Source organism: Marmota flaviventris, chromosome 10 (assembly GCF_047511675.1).
Source record: "Marmota flaviventris isolate mMarFla1 chromosome 10, mMarFla1.hap1, whole genome shotgun sequence".
Taxonomy (NCBI): Eukaryota; Metazoa; Chordata; class Mammalia; order Rodentia; family Sciuridae; genus Marmota; species Marmota flaviventris.
Genome location: NC_092507.1, coordinates 96,178,732 through 96,195,964, shown reverse-complemented (window position 1 = coordinate 96,195,964; position 17,233 = coordinate 96,178,732).

Sequence of the window (17,233 nt, the reverse complement as noted above, 5' to 3'; positions counted from 1 at the left end):
GCTAGGGTTACGGCAAGAAAGAGGGTTAGGATTAGGGTTAGGGCTAGGTTTAGGGTTAGAGTTATGCTTTGTGTTCGGTTTAGGGCTGTAATTAGGGCTAGGGATTGTGTGAGGTTTAGAGCTACTGTTAGGTATATGGGTAATGTAAGAGCTAGACTTATGGTTATGTCTAGAATTAGAGTTCGTCTAGTGTTAGTGTTAGTTTTGGGGTTAAAATAAGGTTTAGAGTTAGGGTTTTTCTTTGGGCAAGTGTCATGGTTCAGGTTAGGATTAGGTTTAAGGTTAAGTACAGATTGAGGACTAGGGTTAAGTCTAGGGGAAGAGTTAATGTTTGTTTTATGTTAAGGGTTATTTTTAAGGCTAAGGCTAGTGTTATAGCTATATTTAGGATTAGGTTTAGTTCTAGGGCTAGTGTTAGTGTTTAGTGTTAGGTTACTGGTAGGGCTAGTGTTAGGTTTCCTATAAGGGTTAGGGTCAGGTTTAAACCTAGGTTTAGTGTTAGGGTCAGAATAAATGTCAGAGTTAAGTATAGAGCTAGAATGAGGGCTAGGTTTAGGACTAGTAATAGAGTTAGGGTTTGAGGTAGGCATAGAATTAGGGTTAGGTCTATGGTAGCAAAAGGGTGAGGGTTTGACTAAGTGTAAGTAATAGGGTTAGAGCTAGGATTAAGACTAGGTATAAGTTTAAGGGTAGGGCCAGGGTTAGGGTTAGGTTTAAAGCTAGCGTTAGACCTTGGATTAAGGCTAGGTTTTGTGTTAGGTTTAGGGCTATGGCTAATTTAAGAACTGGGATTACATTTAGGGCTAATTTTAGGGTTACCTAACCCTAAAGGTTGAGGTCTAGTGTTAGGATTATGTTTAGGGATAGAGTGATGTGTAGAGCTAGGGTTAGTGTTAAGGTCAGAGTCAGGGTTAGTATTAGTTCTAGGGTAAGTGTTAGGACTCGAATTAGGGCTAAGATTAGGGCTAGGGTTAGGTTTAGGATTTGGTTTAGGTTAAGGTTTAGAGTCAGTGCTATGGTTCGGTTTGTCTTGAGGGCTATGGCCAGGGTTAGGGCTAGTTTTTAAATTAGCGTTAGAGTTAGAGCTAGTGTTAGGTTGTGGTTTAGGCTTAGCATTAGTGTTAGATTTAGAGTTAGAGTTAGAGCTAGGATTAGGGCTACAGCAAATGTTAGGGCTAGGGTTAGGGCTAGGGTTTTAGTTATCATAAGGGATAGGGTTAGAACTATGGATAGGGCTAGGGTGAGATTTAGAGTTAGTGTTAATGTTATGGTTAGATTTAGGGTTAGAATTTGGGCTTAATTAGGGCTAGAATTAGAGCAAGGGTTAGTAATAAGGCTGAGCCTAGGTTTATGGCTAGGTTTATGGTTATGGTTATGGTTAGGTATGATGTTATAGCTAGCTTTAGAACTAGGGCAAGGGTTAAAATTAGGTATAGGTCTATGTTTAGGGTTAGGTTTAGGATTAAGACTAAGATTTGTGCTAGGATTAGGGCTAGAGTTTGTTTTAGGGTTAGGGCTTCATTAGGGCTAGGGCTAATTTCACGTCTAGGGTTATGGTTAGAGATAGGTTTAGATTTGAGATTATTAGGGTTATGATTAGTTTTATAGATATGGTTAGGTTTAGGCCTAGGGTTAGCATTTGGTTTAGGCTAACCAAATGAATAGGTTTAGTGCTAGTGTTAGTGCATAGGTTAATATTAGGATTAGGGCTAGGGTTGGGGTTAATTCTAGGGTTAGTGTTAGGTTTCGGTTTAGGGTAAGTGTTAGGGTTTGAGCTAGGGTTAGGTCTAGGGCAAGGGTTAGGGTTAGAATCAGGGCTATGGTTAGAGTTAGGGTTAGGGTTAGGGTTAGGTCTAGGGTTAGCATTTGGTTAGGGTTATGTTTAAGGTAATGGATAATGTTAGAGCTAGGATTTGGGCGATGGTTACACTTAGGATTAGGGATAGGGTTAGTGTTACCTTTAGAGCTAGGACTATGTTTGGAGTAAGAGTTAGAGTTTGAGCTAGGGTTAGAGATAGGGCAAGAATTAGGTTTAGGGTTTGTGCTAGGGTTAGGGTCAAGGATATGCTTAGGTCTAGGTTTAGGGCTTGTATTAGGGCTAGTTTTTTTGTGAGGTATATGGCTCTTGTTAGGGCTATGGGTAACACAAGAGCTAGGGTTATGGTTATGGCTAGTTTTGGGGTTAAGTTTATAGATATGTCTAGTGTTAGGTTTACGTTTTGGGTTAGGATAAGGTTTAGAGCTAGGGTTTGTGTTAGGGTAAGCATCAGTGTTCAGGTTAGCATTGGGTTTATGATTAGGGCCAGAATTAGAGCTAGGTTATGTCTAGGGCTACGGTTATTCTTTGTGTTACATTAATGGTTATTTTAGGTCTTGGGCTAGGTTTATGTTTAGGACTAGGGCTAGATTAATGGCTATATTTAGAATTAAGTTTAGGTCTAGTGCTAGTGTTATGGTTAGGTTTAGGTATAGGTGTACTGTTAGGGCTAGTGTTAGGGTTTTGTTTAATGTAAAGTTCAGGCTTTGACCTAGGGTTAGTGTTAGGGTTAAAATAAGGGTAAAGGTTAATTTTAGGCTTCGAGTTAGGGATAGAGACAGAATGAGGGCTGGGGTTAGGCCTAGTAATATAGTTAGGGTTTGAAGTAATCTGAGGATTAGGGTTAGAACTAGGGTAGCATTAGGGTGAGATTTTTTTTTTCCTTCAGGTAAGGAATAGATTTAGAGCTAGGGTTTGGGTTACTGTTATTGTTAGGTTTAGAGTTAGGGTTAGGGTTAAAGCTATGGTTTTGGCTCAGATTAGTGCTTGGTTTTGTGTTAGGTTTAGGGCTACTGCTAATGTAAGAACTAGCTTTATGGGTAGAGATAATTTTAGGGTTAAGATTAGGAATAGGTCTAGTGTTTGGGTTAGGTTTATGGTTAGGGTGATGTTTAGAATAGGGTTAGTTTTAGGGTCAGAATCGGGGTCATTATAGTTTTAGGGATAATGTTAGAACTAAGTGTAGTGTTATGATTTGGTTTAGGTTAAGGGTTAGTATTAGAGCTATATCTCAGTTTTGTTTGTAGGCTATAGCTAGGGTTAGGGCTCATTTTCAAATTAGAATTAGAGTTAGGGCTAGTGTTAGGGTGAGGTTTAGGTATGAGTTAGGTTTAAATTTAGATTTGGGGTTAGTTCTAGTTTAAGGACTATGGCTAGGGTTAGGACTAAGGTTAGGGCAAGGTTAGGGTTAGGCAATAGATAAGTTTGGTAATAGAAATAGTTCTAGGGCTAGAGTTAGGGTTAGTCTTAGGGCTAGGGTTAGAGTTAGGCTTACAGTTAGCTATAAATTAGGGCTAGGATTAGAGCTATGGTTAGTGTTAGGATTGGGCCTAGGTTTAGGGCTAGGGTTAGTGTTAGTGATAGTGTTAGGTTTAGGGTTAGGGATAGGGGAAACAATGTGGTTATACCTAGGTTCATAACTAGAGTGAGGGTTAAAATTATGGTTTGGGCTGGGGTTACATTTTTGGTTAGGCTAAGCCTAGGTTTTGGGCTAAAATGAGGGCTTGGGTTTTTGTTAGGTTTGAGGCAAGAATTAGGTAGAGTGCTAATGTCAGGTCTAGGGTTATGGTTAGGGATACTGTTAGGATTAGTTTATGGCTAGGTCTAATTTAAGGTGTATGTTTGGGTAAGGGTCAGTTTAGAGCTATGTGTGTTATTAAAGTCAGTGTCTTGCTCAGAGTTTGGGTTAGGTTTTGTTTTAGTTTTAAGGCTCGAATTAGCATTAGGGTTAGGGTTAGAGTTAGGGTTAGAGTAATTGATAGGGATAGGTTTAGTGTTCAGGTTAGGATTAGGTAAGGGTAAGGCTGGGGTTAGCGATAGGTTTCAGGTTAGGCCTAAATGGATAGGGTTAGATTTAGGTTTAGGACTAGGGTTAGTGCTAGGTTTAGCATAACTGTTAGGGTTTGAGCTACTATTAGGACTATGGCAAGGGTTAGGTTTACAGTTAGGTCTATGGTTATGTTTACAGATAGGGTTAGTGTAGGTTTAGGGTTAGGGTTAGTGTTATCATGTTCTTTATAATTAGGGTTAGGGTAATGAGTGGGGTTAGAGCTATGTTTAGAGCTATGTTTGGGTTAGGCTTATGTTAAGGGTAATGGAAAGGTTTAGATCTAGGGATATGGTTAGGATTAGCACTAGGATTAGGGTTAGGTTTAGGTCTAGGTTTAGTGTTAGGGTTAGGTTTAGGATAAATGTTAGTGTTTGAGCTATGGTAAAGGCTAGGTTGACTGATAGGGTTAGTGTCAGGTCTATGTTTAGGATTAGAATTAAATTTAAGGCTAGGGTTATCACTAGGGTTAGGGTTATGTTTAGGGTAATGGATAGGGTTAGAGCTAGAGTTTGGGCTAGGATTATGGTTAGGATTAAATCTAGGGTTAAGGTTATGGATAGGTCCAGATTTAGGGTTAGGGTTATGTTTAGGGTAATGGTTAGGGCTAGGTGTAAGGTTAGGATTAAAAACAGGTGTAGGCCTCAGTTTAGGGATAGATTTGGGGTTAAGTTAGGGCTACAGCTAATGTAAGAACAAGCGTTATGATTAGGGCTACGTTTAGTGTTACAGTTAAGGGTAGTATTAGTTTTAGATTTAGATATATTTTAGGGTGATGTTAGAGCTAGGGTTAGTGTAAGGTCAGAGTCATGCTCAAGGTAAGTTTTAGGGTTAGGTTAGGACTGGAATTAGGGCTAAGGTTGGGGCTAGGTATAGGCTTAGGTTTTGGTTTAGGTTAAGGTTAGGGTTAGGGCTATGGCTCGGTATTGTTTTAGGGCTTGAACTTGATTAGGGCTATTTTTAGAATTAGTGCTAGTTTTAGAGCTAGTGTTAGTGTGAGGTTTAGGCTTAGGGTTAGGGTTGGACTTAGAGTTATGTTTAGTTCTAGGGTTACGGCTAGGGCTTGTGTTAGGGCTAAGGACAGGGCAAGGATTAGGATAATGGTAAGGGATAGGTTTAGATCTAGGAATAGGTCTAGGGCGAGAGTTAGAGTTAGTCAGTGTTAGTGGTAGTGTTAGGGTTAAATTAGGGCTAGGATCAGGTCTAGGATTAGTGAAAGGGTTAAGTCTAGAGTTAGAGTAAGGTTTATATTTGGGGGACGGGATTGGGTTATAGCAAATTCAGAACTAGGGTGAGGGATAAAATTAGGGATAGGGCTAGAGTTAGTGTCCGGGATTCGATCAAGACTAGATTTAGAGCTAGGATGAGAGCTAGCCTTTGTGTTAGGGTTATGGCAATAATTAGGGCTAGGGCTAATATCAGGTCTAGGGTTATGGTTAGGGATAGTTTTCAGGTAAGATTTATGGCTAGGTCTAGTTTCATAGTTAAATTTTGGGTGAGGTTCAAATTGAGAGCTAGGGGTATTATAATAGTCAGAGTCATGTTTTGGGTTTTGGTTAGTTTGAGGTTTAGGGTTATGGCTCAAATTAGTATTAGGATTTAGTTAGGGTTAGGGTAATGGATAAGGTTAGGTTTAGGCTTCAGGTTATGTTTAGGGCTCTGGTTAGATATAGGGTAATTGATAGGGTTAGGGTTAGACCTAGGGTTAGCATTAGGTTTGTTTTTACCATTAGGGTAATGGATAGAGATAGAGCTAGGATTAGAGCTAGGGTTATGTTTAGGATTAGGGCTATCATTAGGGTTAGTGTTATGGTTAAAGCTAGGGTATGGGTTTGGGTTTGAGCTAGGTTTAGTGCTAAGTATAGGGTTAGGTTTTGGTTTAGGTCTATGGTTAGGATTAGTGTTAACATTAGGAATAAGGTAATGGACAGGTTTAGATATTGGGTTAGGGTTAGGTTTAGGTTTAGGACTAGGGTTAGTGTTAAGTTTAGCATAATTGTTAGAGTTTGAGCTAGATATAGGACTACTGCAAGGGTTAGGTTTATGGTTTGGTCTAGGCTTAGGATTTCAGTTAGGGTTAGAGTAGCTTTAGGGTTAGGGCTAAGGTTATCATGACGTTTATGTTTAGGGTTAGGGTAATGGTTGGGGTTAGAGCTAAGGTGAAGTCTAGTTTTAAGTTTAGGATTAGTGCTATGGTTAGGGTTAGGGTTAGGCTTATCATTTTCTTATGGTTAGGTTAAGAGTAAGGTTCAGGGATTGAGTAAGTATTAGGGCTAGGTTGAGTCTTCAGGTTAGAATTAGTGTTAGGGATAGAGTTATGGTTAGGATTAGGGTTAGAGCTAGGTTTACCATTAGGTTTAGGGTTATGGTGAGGGTAATGGATAGAGTTAGAGCTAGGGATTGGGCTATGATTGCGTTTAGGGTTAGGGCTAGAATTGGGGTTAGGTTTTGGGCTAGGGTTATGTTTAGTTTAAGGGCTAGGGTTTGAGCTAATGTTAGTCGCAGGGCTAGGTTGAGGATTAGGTTCAGCCTTAGGTCTAGGTACAGTATTATGTTAGGTTTAAGGTTAGGGTTAAAGTTAGGGCTTGGGTTATCATTAAGGTTAGGATAATGATTAGGGTAATGGATATGGTTAGATATAGGTTTAGGTTTAGGTTTAGAGTTAGATTTAGTTTTAGGGTTAATGTTAAGGCTACGGTTATGTTTAGGTTAATGTACGACTTAGGTTTTGAGCTAGGATTAGGGCTATTGTGAGTGTTTGTTTTAGGGTTAGGTCTATTGTTAGTATTCGGGTTAGGGTTAGTGTTATGGTTAGAGTTAAGGCTAGGGTTTTCAATACATTTAGGTGTAGCGTTAGGTAAGTTGCAGGTTTAGAGCTCGGTTTATGGATAGTGTTAAGTTCAAGGTTAGGGCTAGGGTTAGGTTTTAGAGTAAGATATAGTTCTAAGTTTATATTTATGGTAAGGGTTATGCTTTGAGTAAGGTTTAAGCCTAAGTATAGGGTTAGGTTTAGAGTTAGGGTTAGGGCTAGGTTTAGGGTTGGGGTTACGCTTAGGGCTAGATTTAGGCCTAGAATTCACTCTAGGATTTGTGTTAGGTTAAGGCATAGAATTTGGGCTATGGGTAATGTAAGAACTAGGATTATGATTAGGGCTAGTTGTAGTCTTAGGGTTATGGCTATGTCTAGTTTTAGGTCTAGGTTTTTGGTTAGGGTCAAGTTTAGAGATAGGTTTAGTGTTAAAGGCAGGGTCAGTGTTCAGGATAGAGTTAGAGTTATGGTTAAAGCCAGAATTGGGACTTGGTTTATGTCTAGGGGTATGGTTAGTCTTTGCATTAAGTTAAGGGTTATTGTTAGGGCTAAGGCTAGTTTTTTGTTTAGGTCTCGAGCTACAGTTAAGTCTAGATTTAGGAATAGGTTTAGATCTAGGGGTAGTGATAGGGTCTGGTTTAGGTATAAGGTTACTGGTAGGACTAGTGTTACAGTTTGGTCTAGCGTTAGGGTCAGGTTTAGACCTAGGTTAGTGTTATGGTCAGAATAAGGGTCAGGGTTAGGGTTAAGGTTTGGGATAGGGTTAGAGCTAGAATGAGGGTTAGGGTTAGGACTATTAATATGGTGAGAGTTTTGATTAGGCTGAGGATTAGGGATAGTTCTAGTGTTACCATGAGGGTTAGGGTTTTGCTTAGTGTTAGGGATAGGGTTAGAGCAAGTGTTAGGTGTAGGGTTAGGGTTAGGGTTAGGGTTAGGGTTAAAGCTAGGTGTAGGGCTCAGATTAGGGCTAGTGTTAGGGCTATACATAATGGAAGAAGCAGGGTTACAATTAGGGTTAGCTTGAAGTTTAGGGTTAGGGGTATTTCTAGTGTTAGTGTTAGATTTAAGGTTAGGGTGATTTTTAGAGCTAGAATTATTGTTAGGATAGGAGTCAGGGTCAGGTTTAGTCTTACGCTTTGAGTTAGGTAATGAGTAGGTTTACTGTTAGGTTTCAGTTTAAGGTTAGCATCATGTTTAGAGCTAGGGTGAGTGTTAGGATAAGAGTCAGGATCAGGGTTAGGTTTAAGGTTAGAGATAGGACTCCATTAGAGCAAAAATTTGTTTTTGTAGTAGTTGAGTGTTTGGTTTAAGTTAAGGTTTAGGGTTAGGTCTATTACTCGGTTTTATTTTAGTCCTAGGATTAGAGTTAGGGCTAGTTTTAGAATTAGTATTAGGGTTAAGGCCAGTGTTAGTGTTAGGCTTAGACTTAGAGTTAGGGTTACATTTATAGTTAGGTTAGAGCTAGGATTAGGCTAGGATTAAGGATAGGGCAAGGGTTAGAGCCAGGGTTAGAGTTATGGTAAGGGATAGGTTTAGAACTAGGGATAGGGCTAGTGTGAGAGTTAGAGTTAGTGATAGGGCTAAAATCAGAATTAGGGTTTGTGATAGGGTTAAATTAGGGCTTGGATTAGGGCTAGGGTTAGTGTTGAGCTTAGGCCTAGCGATAGGGATAGGGTTAAGTTTAAGTTTAGGATAAAGAATGGCATTATAGCTAGATTTAGAATTAGGATGAGTGTTAGAGTTAGGGTTATGTCTAGGGTTGGAGTTAGGGTTATCATTAAGGTTAGGTTAAGGGCTAGTATGAGAGCTAGTGTTTGTATTAGATTCAGGGCTAGGATTAGTGCTAGGGCTAATATCATGTCGAAGGTTATGGTTAAAGATATTTTTAGCGTTAGGCTTATGGCTACGTCTAGTGTAAGTGTTAGGTTTAGGGTAAGGGTCAGGTTTAGAGCTGGTGGAATTATTAAGATTAGGATTTGGCTTGGATAAGGATTTAGTTTTATGGCTCAAAATAGCATTAGTGTTAGGGTTAGGGGTATAGTTATGGTTTGTTTTAAGGTTCAGGATTGGTTTAGGTAATTGATACAGTTAGAATTAGTGATTGGGCTAGGGTTAGCCTTAGGGTTAGACTTAGGTTAAGAGATATGGTTAGGGTAATTGATAGGGTTAGAGTTCTAGCTTAGAACTGGAGTTATGGTTAGAAATATTCCTTGAGTTAGGGTTAGAGGTAGTTTTAGAACTAGGGTTAGGGTTAGTTTTAGGGCTATGTTTAGTATAAAGGTTAGGTTTTGAGCTAGGTTTAGGGTTGGGTCTAGGGATTGGATTACTGTAGGTTTTAGGGTTAGGGTTAGAGTTACGCCTAGGGTTACCATTAACATTAGGGTCAGGGTTAAGGTAAATGATAGGGTTACGGTAGGTTTAGATTACTTTTAGAGTTAGAATTAGTGATAGGGTTAGGATTAGAGCTATGGTTATGTTTAGGTTTATGGTTAGGTTTATGGTTTGATCTAGAGTTAGGGCTGTGCTGAGTTTAATTTTAGGTTTATGTCTATGGTTATTTTTCTGTTTAGGGTTAGGGTTAACATTAGGTTTTGGGCTAGGATTATCAGTAAGTTTAGGTTTAGGGTTAGGGTAAGGAGTAGGTTTAGAGCTAGGTTTAGGGCTAGATTAAGTTTAGGATTTGGGCTAGAGTTAGGGTGAGATTTAGGGATAAGTCTAGGCTTATGTTAAGGGTAAGGGTTAGGCTTTGAGTTATCTTTGGACTAAGGTGAGGGCTCGGGTTAAGTATAGGGTTAGTGTTAGGGTTAGGGTTATGCTTAGGGCTAGGTTTAGGCCTAACATTAGCTCTATGTATAGAGTTAGGTTTAGGCCTAAGTTTAGGGCTATGGGTAATGTAATATCTAGTGTAATGATTAGGGCTTGTTTTAGGGTTAGGGTTATGGCTGGGTTTAGGTTGAGGTCTAGTGTTAGGATAAGGTTTAGCGATAGAGTGATGTGTAGAGGTAGGGTTAGTGTTAAGGTCAGAAACAGGGTTAGTATTAGTTCTAGGGTAAGAGTTAGGACTCAAACTATGGCTAGGGTTAGGGCTAGGTTTAGGGTTAGGATTTGGTTTAGGTTAAGGTTTAGGGTAGGTGCTATGGCTCAATTTGTCTTGAGGGCTAGTGCTAGGGTTAGGGGTAGTTTTCAAGTGTTATGGTTAGAGCTAGTGTAATGGTGTTGTTTAGGCTTAGGGTTAGGGTTAGATTTAGAGTTAGATCTACGTTTAGGGCTACAGTGAATGTTAGGGCTAGGGTTAGGGCTATGGTTTGAGTTATCATCAGGGATAGAGTTTTAACTATGTATAAGGCTAGGGCAAGTGTTAGAGTTAGTGTTAGTGTTATGGTTAGATTTAGGGTTATAATTAGGGCTTAATTAGGGCTAGTATTAGAGCTAGGTTTAGTATTAAGGCTGAGCCTAGGATTATGGCTAGGTTTATGGTTATGTTTATGGCTAGGTATGATGTTATATTTAGGTAGCTTTCGAACTAGGGTGAGTTTAAAATTAGGGTTAGGTTTATGGTTAGGGTTAGGTTTATGATTAAGGGTAAGATTAGGGCTAGGATTAGGGCTAGAGTTTGTTTTAGGGTTAGGGCTTCATTAGGTTTAGGGCTAATATCAGGTCTAGGGTTATGGTTAGAGATAGTTTTAGAATTAAGATTATTAGGGTTAGGATTAGGTTTATGGATATTGTTAGGTTTAGGGTTCAGGTTAGGTTTAGAGTAATGTATAGGTTTAGAATTGGGAATAGGTTTAGAGATTATCTTAGGGTTAGCATTAGGGTTAGGATTAGGATTAGTGTAATGGTCAGGGTTACAGCTCGGGTTATGGCTAGGATTTTGGTTAGGATTTAGGCTAGGGTTAAGGTTACATTTTGGGTTATGTCAAGGGTTAGGTTTAGGGTAAGGATTAGGGGTAGAATTAGGGTTATGGTTAGGGTTAAAAGTGGTGTTTGGGCTCCGATTAGGGATAGATTTTGGATTAGGCTAGGTCTAGGTTTAGGACTACAGCCAATGTAAGAACTAGGGTTATGCTACATCTATGGTTAGGTTTAGGTTTAGGTTTTGAGTGATGTTTAGAGCTAGGTTTAGTGTTTGGGTCAGAGTCAGGGTCAGGGTTTTTTTTTTTTAGGTTTAGGGTTAGAATTATAATTAGAGTTAGGTTTAGGGTTAGGTGTAGGCTTAGGTTTTGGTTTTATGTTAAAGTTTAGGGTTAGAGCTATGGCTGGGTTGTTTTGTATGGCTAGGGCTAAGTTAGGGTTAGTTTTAGGATTAGCATTAGTGTTATGTCTTGTGTTAGAGAGAGGTTTATCTTAGGGTTAGGGTTAGATTTAGAGTTAGATTTAGATATAGGACTAGGGCTAGATCTAGGGTTAGGAATAATGTAAAGGCAAGTGATAGGATTATAGTAAGGGTCAGTGTTCGGTTTAGGGTTAGGTTTATTGTTAGGGCCAGCATTAGGACTAGGTTTTGGTCTGGTGTAGGATTAGTGTTTGGGTTAGTTTAAGGGTTATTATTAGGGCTAGGACTAAGTTTTCTTTTTTTTTTTCTTTTTTTTTTTATAGGGCTAAGCCTAGAGTTAACACTAGATAAAGGGTTAAGTATAGATCTACTTCTAGTTTTAGGGTAAGGTGTAGTTGTAGGGTTACAGGTAGTGCCAATGTTAGGGGTCGGTTTAGGGTTAGGGTCAGGTTAAGACCTATGGTTAGTGTTAGGGTCAGAATAAGGGTCAGGGTTAGGGTTAAGGTTTGGGATAGTGATAGAGCTTGATTGAGAATTAGGGTTAAGACTAGTAATAGAGTTAGGTTTTTGGTTAAGCTAAGAATTTGCTTTAGAACTAGGGTAGCTTTAGGGTTAGAGTTTCCCTTAGGGTAAGGAATAGGGTTAGTGCTAGTGTTAGGGCTAGGGTTAGGGTTAGGGTTAGGGCTAGGGTTAGGTTTAGGGTTAGGGTTAAAGCTAGGTTTAGAGCTAGGCTAAATTTTGTGTTAGCTTTAGGGCTACGGCTAATGGAAGAACTAGGGTTACAATTATTTCTAGTTTAGGGTTAGGTTATGGCAAGGTCTCGTGTAAGGCTTAATATTTCTGCTAGGATTAGGGCTATGGAGAGGTTTAGGTTTATGGTTAGGTCTTGGGATACATTTATGGTTAGGGTTATGTTTAGTGTTAGGGACAGATTTAGGTTTAGGATTTCAGTTAAGATTAGGGTTAGCTTAGTGTTAGTGTTAGGGTTAGGATTAGCGTTAGTGTTAGGTTTAGGGTTAGTGATAGAGTTAGGTTTTTGATTGGGGTTAGCATTCGGGTTAGGGTTAAGGTTAGGGCTTTTGTTAGGTTTATTGTAATGGATAAGGTTAGAACCTGAAATAGGGCTAGGGGGATATTTAGAGTTAGTCTTTGGCTAAGGTTAGGGCTAGAGTTAGGTTAGTGCTAAATTAGGGCTAGGATTAGTGCTAGGGTTATGTTAGGGTTAGGCCTATGGTTAGGGCTAAAAATATGGTTAGTGTTAGGGTTAGAGTTAGTGATAGGGTTAGGGGAAGGATGGGGTTATACCTAAGTTCAGATCTAGGTCGGGGGTTAAAATTAGAGATAGGGTTAGAGTGACTGTTTGGGTTAGGATTAAGGCTAGTTATAGGCCAAAGATGAGGACTAGTGTTTGTGTTACGGTTAGGGTTAGGATTAGGGCTGGGGCCAATGTCAGGTCTCGGTTTATGGTTATGGTTAGTTTTAGGGTTAGGTTATGGCTACGTCTAGTGTAAGGGTTTGTTTTAGGTTAAGGGTCAGGTTTAAAGTTAGGTGTATTATTAGGGTCAGAGTTCAAGTAGGGTTTGGTTTAGGTTAAGATTTAGGGTTAGAGATTGAATTAGCATTAGGGAGGGGTTAGGGTTTTGGTTAGGGTAATTGATAGGGTTAGGTCTAAGGTTCAAGTTGGGTTCAGAGTACTGAAGTGCTAGTGTTAGTAATAGTGTTAGTGTTAATCTTATGGTTTGCATTTGTGTTAGGCTTATCTTTAGGGTAATGGATAGGGTTAGCGCTATAGTTATGGCTAGGATTAAGGTTAGAATTAGGACTAGTGTTATGGTTAGACCTATTGTTCATGTCAGGGTTAGGTTTTGGGTAAGTGTTAGCGTTTGAGCTAAAATTATGTCTAGTGTGAGGGATAGAGTTAGTGTTTGTGTTAGGATTCAGTTTTGGATTAGTGTTGGTGTTAGGGATAAGGATAGGGTTAGGGTTAGTTTTAGGGTTAGTGTTAGGGTTTGTGTTAGGGTAAGGGTTAGTTTTAGGGTTATGCGTACGGTTAGGATTCAAGTTATGTTTAGGTTTAGGGTTAGGTTTCGGTTTGGGTTAGGGTAAGTTTTATGGTTTGTGTTAGGGTTAGATTTAGTGTTATGTTTAGGGTTAAGTTTATTGTTAGTGTTATCATTAGATTTAGGTTAAGGTTAGTTTTAGGTTTAGTGTTAGGGTAAGGTTTAGATTAAGTGTAGGGTTAGGGTTAGGTTAGTTTAGGGTTATGGTGAGCATTAGGGTTTGTGTCAGTGTTGGGTTAGTGTTAGGTTTAGGGTTACATTAAGGGTTAGTGTTATGGTTAGGGTTCGGATTAGGGTTAGCATTTTGTAGGATTAGTGTTAGGATTAGGGTTAGGTTTAGTGTTTTGGTTAGGGATAGGTTCAGGATTACGGTTAGGTTTAGGGTTAGGGTTAGTGTTAGGATTAGGTTTAGGGTTAGGTTTAGTCATACTGTTAATGTTAGAGATAGGTTGAGTGTTAGGGTTAGGGATAGTGTTAATGTTAGGGATAGGATTATTGTTAGTGTTAGTGTTAGGGTTAGGGTTAGATTTCGTGTAAAGTTTGGCATTAGGTTTAGGGTGAGTGCTAGGATTAGTGTTAGGGTTAAGTTCAGTTTTAAGGTTATTGATATGGTTACAGCTTGTGTTAAAGTTACGTTTAGGGTAAGGTTTATGTTTCATGTTAGGGATATGTTTAGGGTTAGTGTTATGTTTAGGTTTAGGGTTATGGTTAGGATTAATATTTGGGTTAGGTTCAGTGTTAGTGTTAGTGTTAGGGTTAGGGTTAGGGTGAGTTTTAGGGTTAGTATTAGATTTCAGGTTAATGTTATATTTAGGGATAGGTTTAGGGTTAGGGTTAGGGTTAAGGTTAGTGTTAGGGTAAAATTTAGGGTTAGAGTTTGGGTTATTTTTAGGCTTAAGATTAGGGCTAGATTTTGCGTAAGGTTCAGTATTAGGATTAGGGTTATGGTTTGGATTTGGTTTAGTGTTATAGTAAGGGTTAGAATTTGGTTTAGCTTTAGGGTTAGTGGTAGGATTAGGTTTAAGGTTTGTGTTAGTGTTAGGTTTAGGTTTAGGGTTAGGTTTAGTGTAAGGGTTAGTGTTAGGGTGAGGGTTAGAGATAATATTAAGGTAAAATATAGGTTTAGGATTAGGGTTAGTGTTTGGTTTAGGGTTAGGTTTAGGTTTAGTGTTACAGTTAGGTTTAGGTTTTGTGATAGGGTTAGTGTTAGGGTTAGTGTTAGTGTTAGACTAAGGGTTAGGGTTCAGGTTAGGGTTTTGGTTAGGCTTAGGTTTAGTTTTAGAGTTAGGGTTAGGGTTAGGGTCAGTGTTAGGGTTAGTGTTAGGGTTTCTGTTAGGTGAGGATTATGGTTAGAGTTTTGGTTAAGATTTGACTTATTGGACTGGGGATGTGGCTCAAGCGGTAGTATGCTCGCCTCGCATGAGTGCAGCCCGGGTTCGATCCTCAGCAACACATACAAACAAAGATGTTGTGTTTGCAGAAAACTAAAAAAAAAAAAAAAAAAAAAAAAAAAAAAAAAAAATTAAAAATTCTCTCTCTCCCTTTCTATCACTCTCACTCTCTCTTTAAAAAATAGGGTTATATTAGTGTTAGGCTTAGGGTTTGGGTTAGTGTTACGGGTAGAGTTAGGGTTATAGTTAATGTTAGTGTTAGTGTTAGGGTTAGGGTTAAGAATAGTGTTAGTATTAGATTTAGGATTATGGTTAGGCTTAGAGATAGTGATAGAGTTAGGCTTTGCATTTGGGTTAGTGTTAGGTTTTTGATTAAGTAAAGGTTAGGTTTAGAGTTATTTTAGGGTTAGGATTATGGTTTTGGTTAGGTTTCAGTATTAGGGTTAGTGTTAGTGTTAGGGTTAGGGTTACTGTTAGGGTTAGCATTAGCGTTAGGGCTAGTGTTAGGTTTAGTGTTAGTTTTAGAGTTATCGTTAGGGTAAGGGTTAGTGTTAGGTTTAATGTTAGGTTTAGGGTTAGTAAAATGGTTAATTATAGGGTTAGGATTAGTGTTAGTTATAGGGTTGTGGTTCGATTTAGGGTTATCATTAGGGTTAGGGACAGGTTAATGTAGGTTTTGGTTAGGGTTTGGTTAATGATAGAATTAAAATTAGGGTTTGGTTTAGGTTTTGTGTTAGGGTTATGGTTAGGTTAGGATTAGGGTTAGGATATGTATTAGCTTTAGGGTTAGGGCTAGGTTTAGGTTAGGGTTAGTATTAGTAAAAGGGTTAGGTTTAGGTTTAGTTTTGGGGTTAGGGTTAGGGTTAGATTTTGGGTTAGGGTTAGGGTTCATGTTAGGGTTAGTGTTAGGGTTAAGTTTATTGTTAAAGTTAGTGTTAATTTTAGAGTTATGGTTAGGGTTAGGTATAGATTTAGGGTGAGAAATAGGTTTAGGGTTGTTTTTAGGGTTAGGTTTGGAGTTACGTTTAGTGTTATGGTTAGGGTAAGAGTTAGGGTTAGGGTTAGTTTTAGCTTTAGTTTTATGGTTAGAGTTAGGGTTAAGTAAGGGTTAGGGCTAGATTTTGTTAGGTTTAGGATTATGGTTTCAGTTAGGGTTTGTGTTAAGTTTTGGGTTAGGGGTAGGGTAATGGTTAAGTGTAGGGTTATTGTTTTGGTTAGGGTTAGTATTAGGTTTAGTGTTAGGGTTAGGTTTAGAATTAGTGTTAGGGTTACTGTTAGGCTTAGTGTTAGGGTAGGGTAAGGGAAAATTTTAAGGTCAGTGTTAAGGTAAGGGCTAGTGTTAGGTTTAGTGTTATGGTTAGTGCCAGGAATAAGGTTAAATTAGTGCTTTGGTTAGGATTAGGGTTAGGGTAGGTTTAGGGTTAGGGTTAGGTTTGGATTTAAGTTTAGGTTTAATATAAAAGTTTGGATTAGGGTTAGGGTTAGGATAGGGTTAGTTTTAGGCTTAGTGTTAGGGTTTGTGTTAGGGTTAGTGTTAGTTTTAGGGTTAGGTTTACATATCGGTTTAAGTTTAGGGTTAGGTTCAATGTTAGTGTTAGGGTTAGTGTTAAGGTTAGGATTATTGTTAGTGTTAGGGTAGGGTTAGAATTATGGAAAGAGTTAGGTTTAGGTTTAATGTTAGGGTTAGGGTTATGGTTATGGTTAGTGTTAGGCTTATGGTTACATTTTATGTTATGGTTGGGTTTTTTGTTTTGTGAGTTTTAAGTTTAGGGTTAGGGTTAGGGTTTGAATTTGTGTTAGGGTTAGGATTATGCATAGAGCTATGTTTAGGGTTATTTTTAGCTTTAGTTTTATGGTTAGTGTTAGGGTTTGTGTTAGGGTTAGGTAAGGGTTAGGTTTAGGGTTGGATTAGGTTTAGAGTTATGGTTTGGGTTATGGTTTTTGTTAGGATTACAGTTAGGGTAATGGTTAGGGTTTGTGTTAGGGTTACAGTTATTTGTAGGGTTAGGGTTTGAGTTAGGGTTAGGGTTAGGTTTAGAGTTAAGGTTTGGTTTAGAATTATTTTGGGGGTTAGCATTAGGGTTAGTATTAGGGTTAGGTTTAGGGTAACTTCTAGAGTTAGTGTTAGGGTTAGGGTTAGTGTTAGGGCTAGGGTTAAGGTGTGGGTAGGTTCTCAGGATAAATTTAGGGTTAGGGTAAGGTTTAGGATTAGGGTTAGTCTTAGGTTTCAGGTTAGGTTTAGTGTTTTGTTTAGGGTTAGGGTGAGTGTTAGTGTTATGGATAGGGTTAGTTTTAGTGTTTGGTGTAGGGTTACTACAAGGGTTATGGATAGTTTTATGGTGAAAAATAGGTTTAGAGTTAGTGTTAGGCTTAGGTTTAGGGTTAGTATTACATTTAGGGATAGGGTTAGTGTTAGTGTTAGGGTTAGGGAAATGGTTAGTGTTAGAATAAGTGTTAGTGTTAGAGTTATTGATAAGTTTAAGTTTAGGTTTAGGGGTAGGGTTAATGTTACTGTTAGGTTAGGTTAGGTTTAGCGTTAGGGTCAGTGTTAGTGAACGGTTTAGGGTTATGTTTAGGATTAGCATTAGTGGTAGGGTTAGGGTTGAGGTTAGGGTTATAGTTAGTGATAAGTTAAAGGTATGTTTAGTGTTAATGTTAATGATAGGGTTAGGGTTATGGGTAGGGTTAGTGTTCAGGTTAGGGTTAAGATTTGTGTTAGTGTTAGTGATAGTGTTAGTGATAGGGTTAAGGATAATGTTAGTGTTAGGATTAGTTTTATGTTTCTTGTTAGGGATAGGTTAAGGTTAGGGTTAGTGTATATCTTAGGGTTAGGG